The sequence below is a fragment of the Calonectris borealis genome, chromosome 1 (genome assembly GCF_964195595.1).
Source record: "Calonectris borealis chromosome 1, bCalBor7.hap1.2, whole genome shotgun sequence".
Lineage (NCBI taxonomy): Eukaryota > Metazoa > Chordata > Aves > Procellariiformes > Procellariidae > Calonectris > Calonectris borealis.
Window position 1 is genome coordinate 190,061,113 of NC_134312.1, and position 23,340 is coordinate 190,084,452.

Here is a 23,340-nt window from a genome sequence, read left to right on the forward strand (position 1 = left end):
CCTCCTGTATAATTACTGGATACATCCTGTTGGTGGCCTTTGTTTCAATTCCAGTTGCAGTATGGTGAGCAGTAACCCTATTAGTAAGTTAGTTCCTAATTTTCCATAAACTGGAAATGTACCTTCTGGAACAGACTGGTTTACGTTATGTTTTCCCCATTTGCAAATCCATCATTAAGCCATATAATTTTCCTTTGCTACCTATGATTTTTCAAAACATTATCTTTTGAAGATGCCTCAGTAAACTGTGGATCCCTGGAACACGTTAATGGCTTAATGATTAATATGGCCATGTCAACCATGTAAACGAAAAATTGTAACTGCATGGCTCCTGATGTAACTGAGATCCTTCTGCCACCTTTAGTTAGGCTAGCAATGTTTTCTGCTGTTATTCAGTAAGAGGTTTTTTTGACAACTGAGGTGTGATAGTGCAATCCAGAGTTCACTGGTGATCATACGCAGTCCTGAAATCTCTATGGATACATGCGGAAAAGGATGGGCAAAATATCATTTTGCTAGACTAATCTTTCATTTCAGAGATTCTCTGCAGAACCTTGGCTGGAAAATGCACTAACAGGCACAGGGACACTTGTGCGTCTGCTCCGTTGGCTATAGTTTGCCCTATAAGCTGTGCTATAGCAGTCTCTTGTGCTTAGCTATTGGAAGCCTGACACATGCTCTTCTCACTGAACTTCTGAGGTAGGCTTTGAGATTGAATAGAAACGCTGAACATCATGTGAAATTGTACGAGGCTAATGGAACATCAGTCTGCTACAGTTTTGATCATCTATATTCTGTGGAGGGATCTATACTGACTTCTCGTCTACTCCCAGCACTGAGATATAGCCATGAGTGGAGGATCTAATGACAGTTCTTAGGAGTTCACATCCGGCGCGTTCAGGATATGAAAACGTGGATTTCTGTTCTTCTGAAACAAGTGGTGACAAGCACGCAGATCATCTACTGGAGGCAATGACTCCTCCTACAAAGACCACACAGCTCTTTCAGGGTGGATAACAATGTGGAAATAACTGTTTTGAAAACTTGGAGCAGGGCATTTTAACCTGGTGATGAAAAACTGCTAGCTGAAAACATTGCTCCATATCTGATCTTTCAGAGGTATATATTCACATCTCTTGAGATCTGGGACAGCCAAAGCGAACACCGCACTGGAATCGAGTCATTACCACCTCTTCCCCTCCCTTTTTAAAAGATAAAGTGTGATCTCTTTTCCATAGGAAAAGAAGTGATGTTACTAATGATCTAACATGCTCTCATTAAAACGCCCTGGGACAGAATGGAGTCAATGAGTGACTAAAATAGAATACACAAGCCTATCTCTGTGGCGGCTGGTAGGCACTAACCTGTTATAAACCCACTTCAGTGGTTGAAAGGTGGAACATCCCAAATGTTCCAGATCAAACAGACACTGCCACATTGATGAAAGAAGCAGGTGAACTGCTACACACAAGGAAGCGTTTTGTTTTTTTTCCTCTTTAAGTCTTGTGCTGCTTTACTGGAGGACACGTAGGTCTGTACGGTTGGAAAGCCTGTGCTCTGTGATGACCGTGCTTGGGAACTGGTGTTTACTCTCTTGGGGACCTAAGGATTGTGTGCACAACCTTGTCTATACAAACAGATCACAAAGCATTGAATAGCTGCTCGTACTTCAGAAAACCCATAAAGAAGTTGTCTTTATAAAGATGTCCATCTCTGGAAGAGTTGTTATTGCTATAAATGGTCTCTCCTGCACCATATCTAAATTCCTCCCTAGACGTCTGTGGCAATTCTTACCATTTTGAATTAGTATTTGCAAATATTAATTAATAATACACTATTTAGCTTGTATGGCTTCATAGTCTGGGACCTTCATTTTGGGAAGGTAGCTTTTTCTGCAGCAGAGATAAAACTTCATCTTCTTTTTGCTCTAAGTGTCAATTTTTGCTGTTACTGGAGACAGCTTTCCTTCCAAAGAAGGCTGTCCTGAGACAATGTTCTAGTCTGATGGCATTTAGTAATGGTTTTGGTATTGGGTAAAACTGTCCTGCCAGTTGGATCTTTGAAGGCATTGGATGCAGGTAATGAGTCAGAAGCTGCCTTGTAGTGAGAAACAGAGAATGAAACGTGGACATGGACGGTACTCTGATAGCTGGTGACATAGCAACTTGCTTTGAAGGCTGAAGTTGAAGGTCTGGATGGCACCTCGAGGACCCTTGGCGTTTAAGAAATGTTGATGAGAATATAGAGATGCAGAAAAATGCAGGAATTTCCCATGTCTATAAACTACCCTAGTGTGAGCCACACCTGACATCTCTACCTAGCATAGAATGTCCAGCTAAGGAGAACCTTACAGAAGAACCTTTCAGTCCTCTTCTGATTCTGACTGAGCACAGGAATATTTTCTATGGAACTAGTCCTACAGGATGCTGGAAACTTATAGAAAATGATCTCTCAGTACCAGCAGAGTAGAGAATGGTTGAATCAATACTGAAGGCTGGACATCCATGGGGCCTTATAAGGGGCGATTCTGAGCCTGATTTGATAGTGGAGTGCTGGATTGCTGTCTGCTTTCAGCTGAAGGATCCAAAGGTGATTCAACCTTGTCAAAATTAATTTTGGTGTCATTGTTACCGATTTCTGCGATAGCATTATGGCTGCTGAGGGATCCAAGGACTGCAGACCACATACCATGAAGTAGCTAAGGTAATTCTAACTCTGCACCATCGGACAGCCTGGTGTTCCCAGGTTTGAGCTATGCTTAACTTCAGAATTTATGTAGGAGAAAATCAGGATCTGTTTTGCAAATGTTCTGCTCCTTGTCACCCTCTAATCATGGTCTAGCCATGTTAGGAGACTTGCTGACAGCCTAGGACAAGAAGTGGGAACAGCAAAAGAGTTCTGGTCTTTCTCAGTGTTTCTGCTCAGGCAAACTAGAACCAGAGGCCAGGTGCCTGTATCACTTGTGACATCTTGAGGCAAGATGTTTTGCTTTCTCAGAAGCAATCTTCTTAGAAGATTCATGTGATGCTCATCAAGCCAAGTAAAATGTATCTTATGCGGATAGTCTTTAATGACACCACTACATTACACAGTAGGTGAATGCTAGGGAGGTTGTGCTCATTCATGGGGTATGCATTGATACAGAATTCCCCCTAGGCTAAAGCAGTTTCTCCAGCAGAAGAATAACAGAAATGCTACAATTTCTAAACTAAACCCAATCTTAACAGCTATTTAAGTGTTAATATAATTATAAATTAGTGAATAATAAAAGACTACCTGGTATTATCATTGGCTAATGAAAAGCTCTATTGGTAGCCACCCGGCTAGAACAAAAGGATGGCAGGATTAACACTGCTCTTGCACAAAGACAGAGAGTTATTGCTTTCGCAGGTGCTGCTGAACAATGTTCTCCCGTACAAGAATATCAGATGCACAGGTACCGATGGCTGCATGCGGTGCCAAATGCGCCCAAACGCGCAAACAGATACATGGAGAAGAATTCCAAGTATTCTTAAAGATATTCGAATCCAGGAGGTTTTTTTATTTTGTCTATGTAGTGCCAAGAGGAGGATGAAAGAAATTGGCAAAGGAAAAGAAGCTCAATATAAATTATTTGGTTTTAATATAGAGGGTGACAGAGAAATTCCTATTCCAAGGACATGCTTTATGGGCAATCAGCGTAGTTTCACCATGCCGAGACATCTCAAAGATTCAGCCTATTGGCAGCCTGAGAAACTCAAACACTATAAATCACCAGGACCAGATGATATTTTTACAAGAACTCTGACATAAATATGAAAAAATAGAGATACAGTTAAGAATTTGTCAATTACCATTAAAAATATCTACTGCTCTGGACAACTGCTCATAGCTAAAGAGAAAAAGGTGCAGTTTTAGAGGTAACTGACTGAGGATACTTTCATAGTGTAAGATAGTGCCTTTCTCAGGCTACTTATTTTATGCTTGAATAAGCATAAAATAATGGGTTCACAATATCACAGCTCTGCAAGTAACCTGTAGGTTCTAAGCTACTAGAATTGCTTGAACAAAATAAAGATTACAGATACTCCAAGAGCCTTGAGGAAGTCCTAAAGTTTAATCCTAATTTGGAAATGGAGTATGTAACCACTCCCCAGAGGAGGAAAAATGTTGTGATTTTTCTAAACAGGGTAAGTTATTTGAATCTTCTTCCACCCAGAACAGGCTTTTATCAATTCCACTAACTTGGGAGGGAGATTGTAAACCTTTCTGAAAGGGGGAAAAAAAAAAAAAAAAAAAAAGAAAAAGAAAAAAAAAGAAAAAGAAAAAGAAAAGAAAAAAGTGCCTCTTCAAACATTAAAAAAAAAGAAAAAAGAAAATAATTGACAGTAGGGTGAAGGAGGGAAGATGTGAATCCCCTTGCTGGTTGTTGAACAGCCATGAAATTCTTTAACGCTGCTAGTTGCTCCCTGCTTTCCCTCTTCAGCAGCTTTACAGAAAGTAGGAGCATAAAGCAGTTTAAAGCCACCTTCACTGGTGCTCCCTTTAGCAATAAAAACCAGAACTTTGGCATAATAGAGGTCTGTGATGCAATTCATAAATATTCAGTTATCTCAGTGTTCATCTACTGGAAACATAAGGTATTCCTTTAGTGAGCTTTAATGGGTACTTATATTTACTGTACGCTCATTTTACTGTTACTTCAGGAAACATCTTAGGAAAAGAATATGGAACTTGCAAGGAACTGCACAGTTAGTCCAATAAAAGCAAATTCCACTACCCTTTGAAATCCTACCTGCAGCTTGCTTTCATCTGCTAACGGTAATAGTTATCACCGCCAACAAGCTTTGAACAAAACTGTTTTGTGACTTCTATTCTTTTTTTGCACATATCCTTGATTTAACAAGAAAGATGGGGAACATGTGTGGGCAACTTCCACTGGGCACTTTTTGGGAAGCAGGAGATGAGAACTTGAATCTGCGGAGGCTTCTGAAGAACCTGAAACCCAGGTTTTCTGTTTCTTGGGAGAATCCCCTCACCTTGAGATTGCTTCAGCCAGTTTCTTAAACTCTTCTGATGGATTTTAGTAGGTCATGACAATTTTTAAGCAACTCTTTGGTCTATCCCTGTCTTTCCCATTTCCCTTCTTCAATCACAGCACATAGTCTTACCCTCTGTTGTTTTTGCCAACTGCTATAAGATATCTGATTACTATCAATCTTTTAATATGTACCGAAGGGGAAGGGAAGAAAGAAAAAGAGGTCTTAAGCATTTTGGCTTTCTCAGCATCATGCTAGTCTTCTGTTCTGTGTTGTTGTAGAAGACTAATTCTCACATTAGCTTCTCTGTTACAGCTATGGATTTTTAGCCACAAATCAAATTCTTCAAAAGAAGATGAGCTTTTATAAGCTAGGCCATACCTGATGCAGAAAGAGATCACCTCTGTATTGTTTACCTCGGAGCAGAAGATCCTGTGCCTCTGAGACAGAGTTCTTCCTGGAAAGTTTCTCTGAGTCACCTATTTCCACCACAAATAGTGCCTTTTAAGCACGGACACGTCATCAGATTCTAGAAAATAAGTACTTGCATACATTCACACAGCATCTACAGCACTCCATCACCACATGGATATATAGTGACCATTACAAGGCAGATTTTAGGTTCCCTTTACAAACACTTAAAAAAAAAAGGTCAAAATACCTAATAAGTGTCCCTCAATTTTCCAATATTTTAGATACCTATTTCTTTGAAGAACAAGGTTTTTGGTGTCTTAACACATGGGAAAACACAAACTGGAAGTAAGCAGCTAGTTGCACTAGTAGCAACTTAAGCCACATACAGAAGAAGAGATTAAAGCAAAGCAAACATGAATAAAAACCCCCAAGCCTCTTGGTAAAACTGTACCTTGTTAAATAGCAGACGCTCTCATAGACATGCCTGTAAGAGAGTTCCAGTCATTAAATAAGGCTGGAGCCTATGTCTGGCTAGTTCACTGCTAGCTCACAAACTTTTATGTTTTAAAATCTATTATCTGCATTACTGACAGAAGTTTATCTAAATACTTTGTATTAGCCAGGCTGTAAATGTGATATTAAAGTATGCTAGTCTTAAGTTTTGATCACAAGGACAAACTACCGTTCTACATTTTCACTGCAGCTCTTCAAAAATAAGCTCCTATAAGACATTAAGAAACTGAGTGCAGATACTCTATTTAACCAAGCATTGACATTTATCTTATACACAAGAAGGATAAAACTTCATTCAAAGGCAATTTTTACAAATGCACACAATCCCCCCCCCCCATTTTCTATATTTGTGATATGAGAATGAAAAAAATAGCTTGCTGAATTCAAGCACAACTCATTTCTGGAACCTCCACAACAATACAACCAACAGGGGGCTGTCTGGCTACATGATGTTATCGAATCTGCAGTGAAATCCTTTTCTGACTGTACAACCTACCATCCACACAGGCTTCCTAAAACTGGTTGTCGCACAGGTCATCTAACAGTTTTCATACCTCCAAAACAGTAGAGCTCTTTTTCATCTTTGTCTGATACTACTGGAAATTTCTTATTTTTGTGTCTGAAGTTTCATTATACACGGATGGATAATATAGTTTATATATTTATTGATATGTCTGAAAATAACAGATATTGCTTATTGGAAAAGAGGGAGACTTTCACATTGTCTGGATGACAGGAAAGGTGTGTCACAGCTGTTTCCATAAGCTAAGAAGCTATATCTATATAAGCATTTTTGTGTTAGTTACCTATGCAGATACCTATGTAGATCTTCTGTAGAAGGAAAGAGGTAGACCAAGATGTTGTTAGCCCCTTTGATACTGACTTAAAGAGCAGATAGGCAAAGTCTGTCCGTAGGAGTATCAAGAAGGGACAAATAAGGCCCTGAATATTCCTTACATTGGTTTAAGCAATGGAAATTAACTTTAATACTGGGCTGCCGTTCTCGAGAGCAGAGGGAACTTTTCCTTGATGCCAGCACTGTTGCTCACACAGCAAGCGCATTCAGTTGGCTGAGCTTACTAAAAACTAACCCAAAGTCATTCAGTGAAACCACCATGGAAATATCAGAGCCAGGCTAACACTGAAGGAAACAGGAAGACTCTGTCAGACCCAAACTTGTCTGGCTTAAGAATCACAGGACTGTAGAACCATAGTCATATATTATTGTTGACTATTCTAGCTGATCCAATAATATAATCCCTGAAGCTTTTCCTTTGCCTTTATTTCAATTAAATATTAAAAATGTATACATTTGAGACTTTATATTCTATAATGTATGCCTTATATAGTTCAAGTTTTATAATACTTAAGTTTTCTTGGAGTATTTTATGAGAGATTCCAAAATGTTTTACTTTTAAAACCACTTAAAAGTGTAAAAGCTGCTGACAGAAGGTTCCTTTATAGGTAATAAAGCCACATGCTTGCCCTGCAAAAACCGTAGGGAAATGTGAAACTTTTATCCATGGTTGTCTCCTATGGCTATAAACAGCAGAAGAAAACATTATGGATATATTATTCTCATCTCTCAACAAAAGCTAAGTAAGTCAGCCTCTAGCTACTCAGCACTGTGTACTTAAGATTGAAGATTCAAACTGGGTAAATGCTATAATTAAATTGTTAATTTCAGACTTTTGAACATACATAGGGTTCAAATTTTACATTAAGAGACAGAAGCAATATTAGATAAATTTCATTGGATTTATTAACACAGAGCTATTAAAAGTGAATCAAATTTGGAAAAAATATTGAGTTGTTGCACCTAAGAGCCATGAAATAACTTCCAACAGAAATAAACTGTTTAATTTAGAGTGAAAAAGTAATACCCGAGTGATATTAGCCCCCCTCACAGAAAGATGAACGATGTCACTCGTGCCATTGCATTTTCTCCACCATTTTTTCTTATTTCTGTTTATAGTTTAATATTTTCTTCTGATACACACTTACAACTGCCACCTTAGAAAGGAGATTCACATACATCTCAGACATAAGTTTTCCTTCAAATAAGTTTTAAAATTTTTTGTTTGTTTTAAATGAAGAATTGCTGCTCTGCTTCAAGTTAAGCTGTGATAAAATAGTAGTTCACCACTTCGGATATATTTCTATCAATCATTTCTTGTGACTTCTGTGACAGGAGGTGATGACATAAAGGGAGTCTAAACATTTCAAATTTCAATCATTACTGCTAGTGTTGCTACCTTCGAGAGACTTCCCCCAGTACTTAACAAGATACCATGATTAAGGGAAAAGCTGAAATATTTTCAGATCTCTATATCTGAATATCAAATACAGAACTACTCTCACTCAGTAAAGTGTGCCGTATGCAGTACTGAGAAAACTGCTTTTGAAATTTGAAGAACAATGGCCTGTAGAAATCCTAAACACATAGGTATAAGTCACTTCAGATTTTTAAAGATGCACTGTTTACCACTGTACATAAGAAATTAAGTGTTACAGTTTAATTAGTTCATTCTTTCTGCAACATAGATCTTTACAGGTAAATTTATTGTAAAATATGCTGCAGTTCAAACATGAACATTACTTTCAGTGTATAAAAGATTTTGCAGAATATTGAAGGTGTTAGTCATGAAATCACATTCCAAAAATGGGACAGAAGTGTTTAATAATAATAGCTACATACGCAAAATGAATCAGTGATAGATAGGACACAAATCAGAGTATTTTGGAGTTCACAGGACTAGACGAATAGACCATGAATCAACAACATGGAAACTCGGTTTCTCAGCTTGAGTTGGTAACAAGGAAAGTTGATTGCAGATCTGGTCTTTAAAAGATGCACGATACTCACCTCTTCCTCTGAGATCAGAATTAATAAATGCCATAGAAAATTCCATGACGAAATGCATTACTCTACTGCAGCTACTAAACAAAAGTGGGGTTTTTTTTTAACAACAAAAAAACCAACAGCCCTTCAAGATAAGTGTCTGTTACCCCTATTTTAAATGTGACATGGAGGTGTAGAAACTATAGTAGCATGCAACAGGTATCCTGTTTAAAAAGATAGGAGACTGTCAACAGACATAACATTACATAGTATTTTAATTCAAATGACAACTCCTAAGAAGCTCAGCTGCAAATGTGAACAGCCAGTGTTTCCGTCAGACATGAGGTCTTAAGTCAGACAACTCTGAAGTGAAGAATACAAGTGCTATGAAAACAATGGTAACTTGTTTAGCATCATATAAGAGTAAAGGCAGAAAAAACCCCATCACACACAATTCTTAGGAATTCTCATTTGACATAACCATGAAGACATGGTTTCCTCTACTTGCAGTCTTTTGTTCCATTACCTACAGAATTTTCTACCAAAAATAGTAGAACCTGCAGCACCTAGAGCAGCATCAGGCTTCTTGCCTGCACAGCCCACAAACATCTTTCCTGGCTCAGCGCCACGCCAGGCCAATCCTATCATTAGCTAAAATATTCTGTATGATCATGAAGATTGCTTCATACACTAACACAAGGGGGCAAATGAAGATTGCAGAATCTTAAAGCAGGAGTTACCTAACTTCTTAGTGTTTCATTTTGTGATCTTCATGTTCCTTTTACAGTTTTTACAGTTAAATTATTAGGTTTTGTTTTGTTTTTTTTCCCCCAAAAAGCATTTCCCCCTTTGAGTTCCAATTCCCATATTAGTTGAAACATTTTACTTACTTCCACAAAGACGATGAGAGAACTGAAGCATCTTTCACATGAAGAAAGGCCAAGAGAGCTGGGACTCCAGCCTGGAGGAGAAAAGGCTTGTGTGTGTGTGTGATCTTATCAAAGCTTATAAATGCCTGCTAATGGGGGTAAGGGAGAGTAAAGAAGACATAGCCAGGCTCTTCTCAGTTGTGTCAAATGGCAGGACAGGAGGCAACAGGCACAAAATAAAATGCAGGAAATTCTATCTGAACGGGACAGGTTGCAGTCTCCATCCTTGAAGATATTCAAAACCTGACTGGACACAGCCCTAAAAAACCTCCTCTGCCTGACCCTGCTTGGACTAGATGATCTGCAGATGTCCCTTCCAACCTCAACTACTCTGTTATTTTGGGATTCCTTTTCAGGACCAAAATTCATGAAGTAACTGAGAGCACTAATAAGGTTGCCCTCTTCTGTGTGGAAGATGATGAGCGGGATGAAATTGACAGTGATTTCACAGATGACAGCAAAAGCTACCATTTAACAGCCTGCACTCCCTTCTGGATCTGAAGTGCAGAGAGCTCTAGTGAATGTTAGGAATGATCTGAGGTGTGCAAGCCCCCTTCCCCAAGCCTGACTCGTTCTCTTTGCATCAGGCCAGATCCCTTCTGACAGGCTGCTGCTTCTTCCAATTTCAAGAAACAAACAAAATCCCCAAATCTTTGCCCAACCTGTTCCAATCCTTCCAATTTTCCAGTTCATCAGACCTGCCCTTCCCCCTATCAGTTCTCAGCTCCAACTTTTCAACATTAGTTTTTTAGACACGCTCCTCTCACTAGTTGTCTTCACTCCTATACAGCTACTAATCTCGGTTTATTTTCAAGCAGGCCTATCTTTTCTTTCCCTTTTATACAAATTAAGCATCTTTTTCCCCGTACAGTTCCTAAGCCTAGCAGAAAATAAGCATCTGAACTGAAAACAGTAAGCCTTCTTTTCTTACATCAGGCACAATCCTTAGGACGCCAGAGCTGCAATGCAGAAGGAGTTCCATTCAGCCATGGGCTATGGCACCGACCATGCAAGTAAACCTCCGGAAAATACAATTGCTAATATTATTTAAGGCAACTGTGAACCATGTGAGAAACGTGACATTCTTTTCAAAGGTTTAAGAACTGAATAATTTGAGTAGGCCTTCATAAGCACTTGAAGTCATTTTCTTAATCCAAACAGGAACTTTGGTTCCTCAGTTGAACTCTGGTTCTGCAAATGCTCAAATTGTATTTTCACCACATCACTAAACTGTTACAAGCTGCCGGGGCCACCAAACAAGGCAGTCCAACCTTTCCCCTTCTGCTTCTTCCCACTCCCTGCCATCCCCTGCCTTGTGCCAGTTATAGGGGTTTGCACGGTGAACCAAAAGGAAGCAGTCTGTTTCACTATTCACACAAAGGCCTGCACTGGCACAATGAAGTAGTTAGAAAGAAATGGTTTGGCCACTGGACTTTGACAAAGCCATGCAAATAGACTTACTTGTTGCATTCTTTCAAATCTTTCTGATCAGCTCTTTAGATTCACATCTACTTACAGAAGTCCCACAGAAAAAGCCTAGATACATTAAAATACTGGACCTACAAGAGTAACAGGATGGATGGCCCTCTGCAAGCATCACAGTCTGCAGTGTGCTAACAAAAATCAGTGACGTTTAAAGGGAGGGGAATAGTGGAAGAATAAGTGCTTTTATAACCCACAGAGTCTGGTCTTTCCAAGCATTTCTAAGTTTTCAAATGGCTAAAATGTATGTGCAGGTCTTTAGTATTAAGCAGTTACAGATAAGCCAATACAACATAGTGCTACTTAAAGAAGCCTCAGTGAGAAAGCTATCCAACTTTGAGCCAGATAGCATTTTTTTTCTGAGTAGTCAACCTCATTTTGGCCACATATCTTAAGAGACCTGTAGTACACAAAGTAAATGTGTACACAGAAGTGTTTACTTCATGAAAAGCTGTAGGTTATCTAATACTGCATAACTTTACTATTGAGAACTGCTCAGGTCTGAACTAAATTGGAAATTTTAGCCATCAGTAATTTCACCAGTTCAAATCCATAGCAGAGGCAGACAAGAAAAGTGTGATTTTTACCAGCACATACACCAGGCTGGAATTCTATATAATGCAGATTTATGAATTATAACAATTTGGATTCATATTCATCTATGTCATGTTTGTACCTGTGCAACTGTACCAGTAGCAGGCCTGTGAAGACTGAAGTCAAAACAAATCCCCAGTGCAGATAAGCTTTTTTCCTCCGTTTAAAACATCTACACGATGTATAAACTTGAATCTGTGAGCACTTATTTGAAGAAGGCATGTGTATTTTAATGGTAAAACATAACAGGGCTAATAAAATGAGATTAGCAAGTGATACTGAGTCATGATAGGGAAGAAAATAAAATCTTAAAAGGAAACACTTTCAGATCTTGACTGTATCTAAAATTAGTGACATTTACATAACCATTAGTCTACATTTGACTCACCACACAGTTCTTGCATGCAGTTTTTAAAAGGAAAGGAGCCCTAGTAATTTCCATTCTCACTGCAGCGATTTCAATCATCTCAATGAAAGATTCTCCTGCAAGAGAAACATCTCAGTGGAATATGAGAAAAAAAAAATTAGTAAATTCACAGTCAGATACACAGTTTAAACTTCTAACCATAAAGTTGTTACCTGTCTATAGACGCAGTGATTTAAGAAACGAAGTGTTTAATAAGTTTTGTTAAAAATTTTGGAAGACACTTTGGCTTTATGTGCTCACTTTGCTAAAAACATGACAAAACATTTCCCAGTTCCATTCATTAAGAAAATGCTGTAAAATGAATAGTTTTAAGAGTTTTAATAAAGAAATACTAACATTTAAAGTAACACCATTTTAATAATTTTTTTATGTATATAAACACACTTACCAAAGCCTTGTTAGATAGGTGTAGCTTGAGATGGGCTCCTTTAATAAATTCAGCTTTCATGTAAACCAAAGCATTCGAACTTATATATAGTTCTATTCTATATTTACCATCAGATACTATGAAGTCCTAAATACTGTTTCTAAATAGATGAAAATACAAACAAAAGCCAAGAAAGTGTTCATAAATAATCAACATAGAAATTATAACAACAAAAAGGCATCAGGAAATACATGAAACGTCCTTTTTCATGACTCACATGCAGAAGTGGCTAGCCTTACTTCAGCAGCACAGTTAATACTGGAGATATTTACAGTCTTAACACCAATATTTACGTGCTGCTAAAGTATGACAGACATCAGCATCACAAGATTGACTAATCATAAGTGATATTTCTCTTCAGGATGATGAAATCCTTGTATTTTTGAGGCAGCACAATATGGCCTGCACCTTTTCAAAACCCACAAACCATTATGTGCTGCTACGTTATGCCAAGGTGTCTACTTCAAGGAAATAGAAACATATGCTGAAAGCTGAATGCAGAATTTTCTTATTGAATGTTGTTTTTCATGTACTGACATCAGCTGTATTAATAAACTACAAAACGTTTACATAACATTTGTCCATTGCCAAGCTGACTATTTATTTACAGTGAAACTCCAGACTTTATTGTCCACTGTGCATAATACCTTAATGGGACATGAACCAGGAACTGGACAATTGTGCGTCTGATTAGAGGAACTAAAGATTACGCAGATGTTTACTTCAAAACAAAACAAAAAAGTCTGGGTTATTTTCTAATCTAACTTTGGGTCATCTGGAAACCTCTGATGTGAAAAAAAAAAACAACTTTCATATGTAGGAAAATAAGAGCTAATTTCAAAATAAGCTTCTGTCAAGTACTGTATCAGTCCTCAAGCTGTTTGTTACCTCTGCAGGTTACTCTTTTTGGGCAGATAGATTTAAAGTGCTTCTTAATCCATTTCAAGGAAAAAATATATTAAAAAAAACCCACAACAGATTGTTAGCAAGAACAGTAACTTATCTGTTATTAGGAGCAGGAGTTCATCTGCCCACAGCCCAGAATGACCATGCTATTTTACTTGAAGAGGTAGGCAAGAGACTCAGAGTTCACATCCCTGCCAGGTATCCTTTTCTTATACTAAAGTATGCCAGAATTTTAAGTGTGTACAGTATACTTTTACTCGTTCCCTAGATAACATGAATTATGCTTTCTTTAATGTTTTTATACCAAATTGTTAAGACAAAAGCTACTTACACAGCATGGACCCAAGCACTCCATTCCATTGTAATAAGCCTTCTAGTCAGTTCGTGATAAAACAACTTCTGTAAATTAACAGGGCTATCTGTAAGCACTAAAAAGTTTGGCAGGCCACAAAGGGGGAAAGTTTGGTGAGTTTTCCTTTTCTCCCGTCCTGTTTTTGCTCCTACAATACAGCAGGATGATCTCTGCTAGAAGGGTCTGTTGCTACAAATGTGCCAATCTCTCTCAAAAAGTGAGATTTGCCAGTGTAAGTTTACAGGTAGATGCAGCAACACTGAGGTTTTTATATAGCTATCTAGGTACAAATGCTACTTTGGGAACTGCAGAAAAGAGCCATTTCCGGTATATTTTATACACGCACAACTATATTTACACTTTTGTCCCCTTTTACTACCTATGTTTGTTTGTTTTTTAAATCAGACAGATAAAATAGACAAGCTAGATTATATAGGCACAACTTACCCAGTATCTCGGTGAAGTAAAACCTGAATGTAAAGTCAAAATAAAGCTAATTGTAAAGGTATGCTGTGACAGTTGGTCTCCCTCCTGAAAAAACTGTGCTAGGCATAATCCAAGAGAGGAAGAGATTAAGAAAAATCTCCACCATATATACATAATGCGGAAGGCAAAGATAAAGAAAAAGATAGATGCAAGCAAAAATGCTAGCCAGTAGTAAGAGCTTGACAAACTTTTCTGCGAAAAGAATATGAAAGATGCTCTCCAGCAAGAGAAAATACTGTTTCTTACTTGTAGATTTACCTTAAAAGATTTAAAGGAAATTATTTAAATAAGACAGGAACTATTATGCTGTTTTCTACAGTAAGTACACTAGTAAGAGAACTTGCAGGTAATTCCACCCACCCACCCACAACAGGAACACAAAACCTTACATGCATTACAGGATTGTGGTGGGGTTTTTTTGGTTTGATTTTTTAAACTTTACTACCAAAAATGCCCCAAAACAAAACAAACAAAAAAATCAAACACAACATGACTGTATATTTTCTACATTACTATTAAAAATATATCTTCTCTGTAAGGAGAAAAGCAAGTTTTCACATAACATTGAAGACACTGTATGTGAGAGAAGGGGTTGAAGAACGGGAGAAGGATGAGAGGAGGAAGACCAAGATAAAAAGAGTACTGATAGCTAAGCCAGAAATCTACTGAAATCCAGGAGTGTCTGCACAAATCTTTGTACCTCTAGGTTTGGTCATAAAGCTAATATAGAGTACTTCTCCTACTTCTATCCTTGTATCTTAAGATGGGGGTCTTGGGTGAGAGAGACAGACAGACAGACAGCAGAGACCTCAATAAAAGCTGGGAATCATGTATGCAGGCAGCTCCCTTAGATGTCCCCAAGCCCCTGAAAGCGAGAGCTCTGCTGAGGAAGATGGAAGAAGGAAGGAATCTGAAGACACAGAACTGAAATTCCATAGAAGCAGGCTCTCTACACATACACAGAAGTCAGGAATGCTATTAGAAAAAGCAATTCAACTGTTAAAAAAAAAAAAAAGAAAAAAAAAAGAAAGAAAAGAAAAAGAGTGTGTGTTTGTACGATTGGGGTGTTCCCAATCAAGGAAGGAGCCCTTCCTTGATTTCAGTATTCCTTAGTTGTTTTAGCAAAGACCAAGCCTAATATAAAATATCATGTTCAGTTTTTATTGGTTTATGGTTAAGAGTTTATGACAACACCAAGCCCAATTCAATCTTTTTCTGACCCCATGAAAACCAGCTACAAGTGAATTTCTGGCTATTGTAACTACTAATAAGCTCCTTAAATTCTGTGTAATGTATTGTATCCAAAAAGGTACAACTAGCCAGCAATCTGACAGTTCAGTGATTTGGACTAAAACATATCAAGGCCTTTCTATTAAATACTGTAGATTGTCTCAGGATGCCCAAAAGCATGACATAAAATTAAAAGTTTACCTTGTGCCTTTTGCTCAAACAACAAAAGCGGTCTCTTGATATTTCTTGGCCAAAACATCTTCCCCATTGACAGTGTTACACACCATTAGCACACAACCATATTCCATTGCTTGTGTTACTCGCTCATTAATGCAAAGCAACACAGATCCACTATGAAAGCAAGGCTATTGCTTCACTGTTCATTCTGACCCCTTCCCAACCTTATTTCAGTTTAAAATTAGAAATCTGAAGGTGAAAGACACTGAAAGACTCCTAGTGTTCCACGGTCTAAGGCATTACATTATTTGTCCACCAGTGCTACTCTCCCCCATAGCACAGACATCAGAAAGTACATCTCCATATCTCAGTTTTCCCAGTTGAGCTTCTTAGTTTAAACTAGAAATGAGACAGCGTTTGCACTCAGATGGCACAGTATGAAGTGGGGCAGTTTTGACAAGCGTGTCCGGTTCTGTGCATTCCATGAAGAGTGTAACTTACTCATATGGCAGACAGGACATTTTGCAGTGATAGCTTTTTTGACAACTACTGGTGAATTTGCAAAGCTCTCCTCTCAGAGCTCACAGTTCAGTGCCACTAATACACCATTCAATATGAATAAACACACTGACAGTTCAACTCTTGCTGCAAATACATAATTTTTTTTTTACTAAATTCATCTGGGCAAAAGACAGAATTAAAGAGATAATCTCACTTCACTATTAAGAAATCGAAACACTTCTATTCCTAAACATCAAAAGTGTAAGATCTGAAAGCGTATGTAGCTGTGTCTTAATAATACTGTTTACTTCCCCCCTCCCTCCGCCCCCACCAGTTTAAACAATAGTAGTTTCACTTTATTTTTGTCATATGCTTACTCAACACTGTAATATTTATACTGCAAACACACTGGAATTTATAACTCTTGCTCATTCTTAAAACTTACATTTAGAAGTAAATGCAAGTTTAATATCCTTTTACTCCTGCCTTCTGGTTGCTTTTGTTAAGGAACCCTCTTTCCCCCTAATTCTTAATGTCAGCAGCCTTTAAAGTGATATGCATATATTTTAAAAATGGAGAAAAGATTCAACTGAAATATTTCAAAGTATTGCTTTAAAGGTATCAGTGTACTTTTGGCTACTATTGCATTATTACTTAACCAAATAAGGTATATATACCTTACATATATATATACCAGGTGTAACCAATGATATACAGTTAATTCACTCAACTTAATTGAGGCTACTTTGCGGTCATAGAGGAAGAAGATGAAAGAGAATAAGCTATACACTTTAATTGCTATTCTCCTGAAATAACAGTAGGATTTTGAACGCATGTTTAAGACTGCGGTTCTAAAAAACAATCTGTCTCTAACCTAGTAGTTCTGTGCTAAGGCTGGTGTTCTGCTTTGGTTTGGTTTTTTTGTTTGTTTGTGGTGGTTTTTTTTTTGTTTGGTTGGTTTTTTTTTTTTTTAATTAAATTACTGTAATCCAGCAATAAATTAGCCCCACTTCACCCTAAAAAGGAGCAGTCATTCAGGACAGAGCTTATACACACTCTCCATGTATCCCATACATAGAATTTTCTACCAAGCAGCTGAATATTTCTAAGACTATTATCAATTAATGCTTTGGATAATTTTCTGAACACAAACAAAGACGAATATTTGAAGAGAGGTAACTAGCACTGATTTTGGTTGTAAATGATGGGTAAGGTCGAGCATACAAACTTGTATTGTCTGTTAACTATTTCCCAATCATGTAAAAAATTTTCCTCAATATAACCATGGCAAAAGACTGGGGAACTACAGAAGTTGTTTTCAATGTAAAATATTAATAATGAAAGTTAAGCAGATAACTGCTGATTACTGAAATCTACTGTTACTACATTTGGAGAATCTATATCATGTGTCCAGCCATCTCTCCAAGGATCATGAACAAACATATTTAGACTAGCTGCAGAACTACTGCATAAGATAAACATAAAATAACAAAACCAGCTAACAACAAAAACCGTGAAGTAAAACCATTAAGAAATTCAGAAGTGTAAAAATACCTGGAAATTTGGAAGTGCAGTTATGGTCTATCAGCATCAAATTCAGTTTCACATCCTTTTTACTTCGTCTCAGCACTCCAACCACTGCTTATACCAGCTTGACTCACATACTCATTTGTATGAGGTCCACTCCCCCCACACACTGCATGAATCTGTCATGAAAACAAACCGAAGTGAAGACAGTTATTTGGTTCTGCAATATTGATGCTTCTATTGCAGCAATAAAAGGCAACCAAAATGCAGTGGATTTACGTGGAAGGCAAGAAACTAAAGGTAGTCAGTTCTGACTTGAACCAAGTACAGGATGTCAAACAGTTTTTATAGCTTGCTAGCTAAAAAAGCAGAACTAGGAGAAGCTGATATAGCATACAAATATTATCAATGTATATTTTAGTATATTATCAGTATATTTTAGTATCAACTCTAGCTTAAAAATAAAATAGAATAAGACTAACTTCTCCCACCTCTTTTCCCAGCTTCTAAAGAGTGTTTTGTCAGATGTTGATGCATTAACTAGACTCCTATATGAAATACTTTACAGGGAACTTGTAAAGTGTAACAAGCTCTGGGTTCTAACAGAGTTTGTGAAAGTTGTGTTTCAGAAAAGCTTTCCAGAACCCTCTTGATTGCACTGGTATAGCTTGCACACAACTTTTAAAAATCTGTCTTCTCCGCATCTTTGGCATGCACACAGGAAGAAAACTGTGTGAACACTTTCAATCTGTACCAGCATTCTTTCTGCTTGAAAGGACACACACAAAATTAAGAAAAACGAAGAAGCTATTTTTTAAGTTCTACAAAGTAAGTTTTATATTTCATTATAGTGGTCATTAAAATGTTCCTTTCCCCCCTGATTTTATCACAAAAAATATTAATACTCAGTCTAGTGGATCTACCAAAAAGAAAGCCAGGTCTGCCTTAAAATACAACATCAGTTTCTATATTAGTATTTAAAAAAAATTTCATAACACCTTTTCAGATTTAAAAAAAAATACAACACCAAAAAAAACAAGATAATTTTTTTTTTTCAAATTGTCCAATAAACATATCCTTAGATTATTACACTATTACCTTCAGAAAAGATTATCCTATGATTATAGTTCAAGTTTACAAAACCTGAAGTATATAGAATCATTGCTGGTAAAAGAGGAAAATGGAACAATCCTTCTCCAAATAACAATACCCATACAATACAAACCAGCTATATAATGGAAAGTTATTAAGATAGGGAAACAGGTTCTCCTCTTAAATATATTAGATTCTGTAAAAAGAAGAAAGATAAAAATCCAAAACAATTAGTTTTCTGTCCTTTTCATTAATTTCTAGCTTTCTTATAGAATTAAAAAAAAAAAAAGTTAGTTTCATTAAATTCTCAGAAGACTTGCTCCTTTAGCCCAGGAAGCAGTCACAGGCTTAGTGTAAAATTCTGTGCTCTCCTAAGCTGGCACCCAGCCTTTTACAAAAGAAAGCAATACAGGTATTGCTGTTTAAATCTTCTAACTCTGTAACATACAGCAAAGCATTTCTTGTCCTCAATAGAATACTTAATACTTAAGTAGCATTTTGCAGGAACCCTGGTGTTCTGTGCACAGGATCAGTTTCCAAAGTACTGCTGGGAAAGTGGAAAACACATTAGTCAGTGTTAACCAGACTGCCTTCCTAGTTGCTATCTTATCCGAAATTGGTAAATAATAATAAATCATAGGACAGTAATATAGCAACATATATTAAAAAAATTTTTCCTGATACATAAATAATACTATTTGCACTACACAAAATCACAAATCTTAAATTTTTATTTTGTTACATCTCAGCATTGTATGGAACTATAATGCCTAAAGACAAAAACCAGGCCCACAGCTCAGAATGCAACCCCACTTGTAAAGGACTAAATTTGCTGCATGTCTGCTTCCAAAGATTTAGGGTCAGAGTGACAATGCTATAAAATAAGGGTCAAAGCACAAAAAGACCAAGGCCACAGAACAAAGAGCTTTTCGTGTCCTGAAAGAAGTTGCTTTTTGTAAGCCTGCCTTCTGGCTCAGATAGTAAATTTGTCTTTTTCTTGACATCATCCCTACATGACTTCTGTAAAATGCCAGATAACTGTATGACTTAATGAAAGGTGAGGCTGAACTGTTAGAAGAAATCAACCCAACTGTTAAGGGAATCCACAAGTTAACAGCAGAGGAACACCTCCTAGTAATTGCTACAACTTTTCCAATCCTTAGCTATATTTCTACAACTTCATTATTTAGTCACTTCAGCAGACGTTTCAAGTGTCCTTAACACCTTTGGGGTGCAGATCCCTAGTCATATTATCTACTTAGATTATTGTTTATTCAATGGTAGCTGAAGAAATATGCAGGAGCAGCAACTCAGAAGGCTGTTTTAATCTTCCCCCCATCCCTCTGTGAAATATTCATAGAAGAGATACCATCTAACACACAGATGTGTATACTCCCTCTCAAAAACATTTATGGGTTGGTTCCCCACTTCCCCATACAGAGAGACCCATTACTTACAAAACTGAGCTAATGCAAAATAAAATGGTGCTTTCTAAGGCTGACACAGATTGCTAAGCAGTGAAGTTCATTTTTCCAACTAGAAAATTATCTTCACTTAGGATATGCTTTTTCAAAACAACAACAATATTTTTGCCAAATGAAAGGAACTTTATCCACTGGGGGGGGGGTGGGAAGATAAGGATGCTGGGTGCCTCTTATGGCTTTATATTAAGCTAGATTTTCAATATTTCACTAACAAGCTTAAAGTAAAACCACGCTGAATTAACTAGAAGTTAATCTATTAAGAAAAAGATTTATAATCCAATACCTAAAGCACACGAGTAGTCAAAAAAAAAAAAAATTGTACTCTCAGCCCTTTCAAACTGTCTAGTAAATATCCACAAACCAGAAAGAAGACATTAATCTCTGAACAATTAGCATTTGACTTTTTTTTTTTAAATAAAAGGCTAGTTGACAGTACGTTCTTTGAGCAAATATCAGTATTGCAAGAAGTCTCTCTCCATCATAACCCAAACCTATATGAAAGAATCAGAATTATCACTAAGTTGTGCATTACCTTTTTTAGCAGGTCTAAAGCATGACATTTTGAAAATCAGATCTTCCTTACTTCAACTCATTATTTTCCCCTTCAAAACAGATGGCTTCTGCCCTCAAAGTTACTATATTTAATTTTTTTTTCAGTCCTACTAACTTACTTAAAAGCTGGAATTGGAGATTCAGATATGTGGAATTAGGTTAAAAAAAATATAAAAAAACCTTACCTTTTGACTGTGGAGATCTACAATGGTTTTTGAATTTCAGTGCCAGCAAAACAGAAGTTTCATGTTTTCAAAAGGAAGCAGATTCCTTTGCTTTGACTCTGTGTTAAGCTATAAGATGTCTGATTCCTATCTTAAACATTAAATGTAGCATTTAAGAACATTACTTGTTTATTTAATTCCTAAAAATTTAATACAATCGAAAAACATCTAATTATAGGAAAAGTCTAGTGTAACATATGAAAGGCCTACTCCAATCATCCTACACTTTCTGAAGGAAATGATTACTCCTCATCTCTCAAGCAGCACTGGTACGAGTATACTGATTTTCCTTGTGGTGAATAGCAGCCCACAAGTTAAGGAACTGATGCAAACTGGCAGATTTCCCCTTCTAATTCTGAGTCATATGCGTCATCTTTTTGTCAAAAGCTGGGAAGAAAAAGAGTCTCTTTTCCAGCCTGCCACATGAAACCACCTGCTTAAAGATAGAACAGACCAATATTGCAATATTGGTCTGCACATTGCTGGTACTTACACATTTGTTCTTGCATTGTTCAAATAAACAAAATTCTGAAGGCAGCCTTAATATTAACTTAACAACAGAACTTAATCTCTTTGATTTAGGGCCAAAAATCAAGCTGGTAAAAGGAAAAAAAGGAGACGAGTCATGTTGGCATGAAAATGCTTATTCTTAAATTGGTAGTGAATTACCTGCAAAAGATTAAGGATTCAGTTCCTTAAAAGCTTACATGTATGCTTGGTTTAAGCACTTGAGTATTCAGCTAGATTTAGTATAAATAATCACATTTTCAAAATCAAGAGTTCATGTGTGTGATTAAGACCTCTTTATCACTGTACATGACTATCAACTAATTCCTCAACACCCTCTCCCCCAACAAAACAAAAAACCTCCCCTAAACCCCGCAGAATCTAAGAACTTCAGTGGGTTAAATTCCACATGTTCCATTTTTTTTTCTTTTGTGCATTTTGCAAATTAAGAAGTAAGAAAACTATTTTCTTCTTTCACAGATTCATCAAGGTCAGTCATTGTTGGACTATATACTGTGTGATGACACAATCTCTCTTCCAAAGGCTCCAGCACCGATTAAGGTTGGGCACATCACTGCCAGCAGATTACATATTTTCAAATTGCGCTGGAGTTGCTGACCAGACCTGCAGAAAACAGGTGTAAATGTTTACTGTAACAATGCATTGTAGTATTTCTATTGATTTGTGGCACTGCCAGAGTGATTGTAAATATTCTTTATAAAAAACAACTTGAGAGCAGTTAAAGCAAGAAAAAGTTTTAGACATTTATAGTAAGTTGTGCAAAAGAATGCAAAGATGATACTACTTGAAAAACTGGTACAGTGTTGGAACAATCATGCCATTTTAATCTTAATTAGTTTTTTTATATATAAGTACACATAAAATATATAATAATATATGATATACATGTATATAAAATTAGATAGAGAGAGAGGTATAAACACACACACACTTATAAAATGCCCGTGTGTTGAAATTTGTACTGTGGCACAAGTATTTACATGGCTGGGTGCATACATTTCAATATAATGAGAGAATTTGCATTGCTAAAATAAGAATTTTTGAGTGCTTTTCAAGAACCATGACATCACCATTTGCATTACAGGTTATTATTTACAAGCATTCAGGATGTTCTGTAAATTTACAATGAACATTGCAACTGTGAAAACTGTAATTTATTATGTAATGCACTGTTATATAAATTGTTTAAATTGTGCATAAGATGCACAGATGATCTCTCCTCCTCAGTTAAATATTAAATACAGCACCTGATTGCTCATCTTACTTCAACTAATTTTTTTTTTTTTACATTTGATATATTATGTTTTCCTTGATAAAATTATGGACACAAAGTACCTGTCTGATGCCTTACCCTGTTTGTGATTTTTTTTTTTAATGAAATTAATTATTTATACTGTCTTATTAATTAGCATAGCTTTGCAGTATTTTGTAAGAAAATATTTTACTCACCATATATTCCATTTTCCTTGATACTTAACAAAAGGCATTTAAGTTTCACTGCAATGTTACCTTACCTCCCAAACCCCAGTATCTTTCCGACAAAGGGTTCAATTTAGCACATGAGAGCAAATTAAAAACAAACAAACAAAAAACACCACTAAATAAGTTATGCCTTTTTGACAGTGGCAAGAGTGA

At 36.8% G+C, this 23,340-nt stretch overlaps 2 long non-coding RNA genes across 5 annotated transcripts in view; both read right to left on the minus strand.

The window, feature by feature from the left end:
- LOC142077689 (uncharacterized) overlaps window positions 1-14,529 on the minus strand; it is a 23,079-nt gene extending 8,550 nt beyond the window's left edge. Inside the window, exons 1-5 of one of the 4 annotated variants that reach the window (XR_012671969.1) lie at window positions 12,608-14,529; window positions 12,181-12,275; window positions 9,678-9,748; window positions 5,884-5,916; window positions 5,400-5,497 (exon numbers count right to left, since the gene is read on the minus strand). This is a non-coding gene — a long non-coding RNA (uncharacterized LOC142077689). Of the gene's footprint in view, window positions 1-5,399; window positions 5,498-5,883; window positions 5,917-6,276; window positions 9,172-9,677; window positions 9,749-12,180 lie in introns of those variants that run through there. The other 3 variants (XR_012671967.1, XR_012671970.1, XR_012671968.1) reach the window with 3 other exon arrangements.
- A 162-nt stretch (window positions 14,530-14,691) lies between these two features.
- The window catches only part of LOC142077690 (uncharacterized), a 73,961-nt gene continuing 65,312 nt past the window's right edge, over window positions 14,692-23,340 (minus strand). The window contains exons 5-6 of the long non-coding RNA XR_012671972.1: window positions 21,139-22,308; window positions 14,692-19,464 (exon numbers count right to left, since the gene is read on the minus strand). This is a non-coding gene — a long non-coding RNA (uncharacterized LOC142077690). The remainder of the gene's footprint in view (window positions 19,465-21,138; window positions 22,309-23,340) is intronic.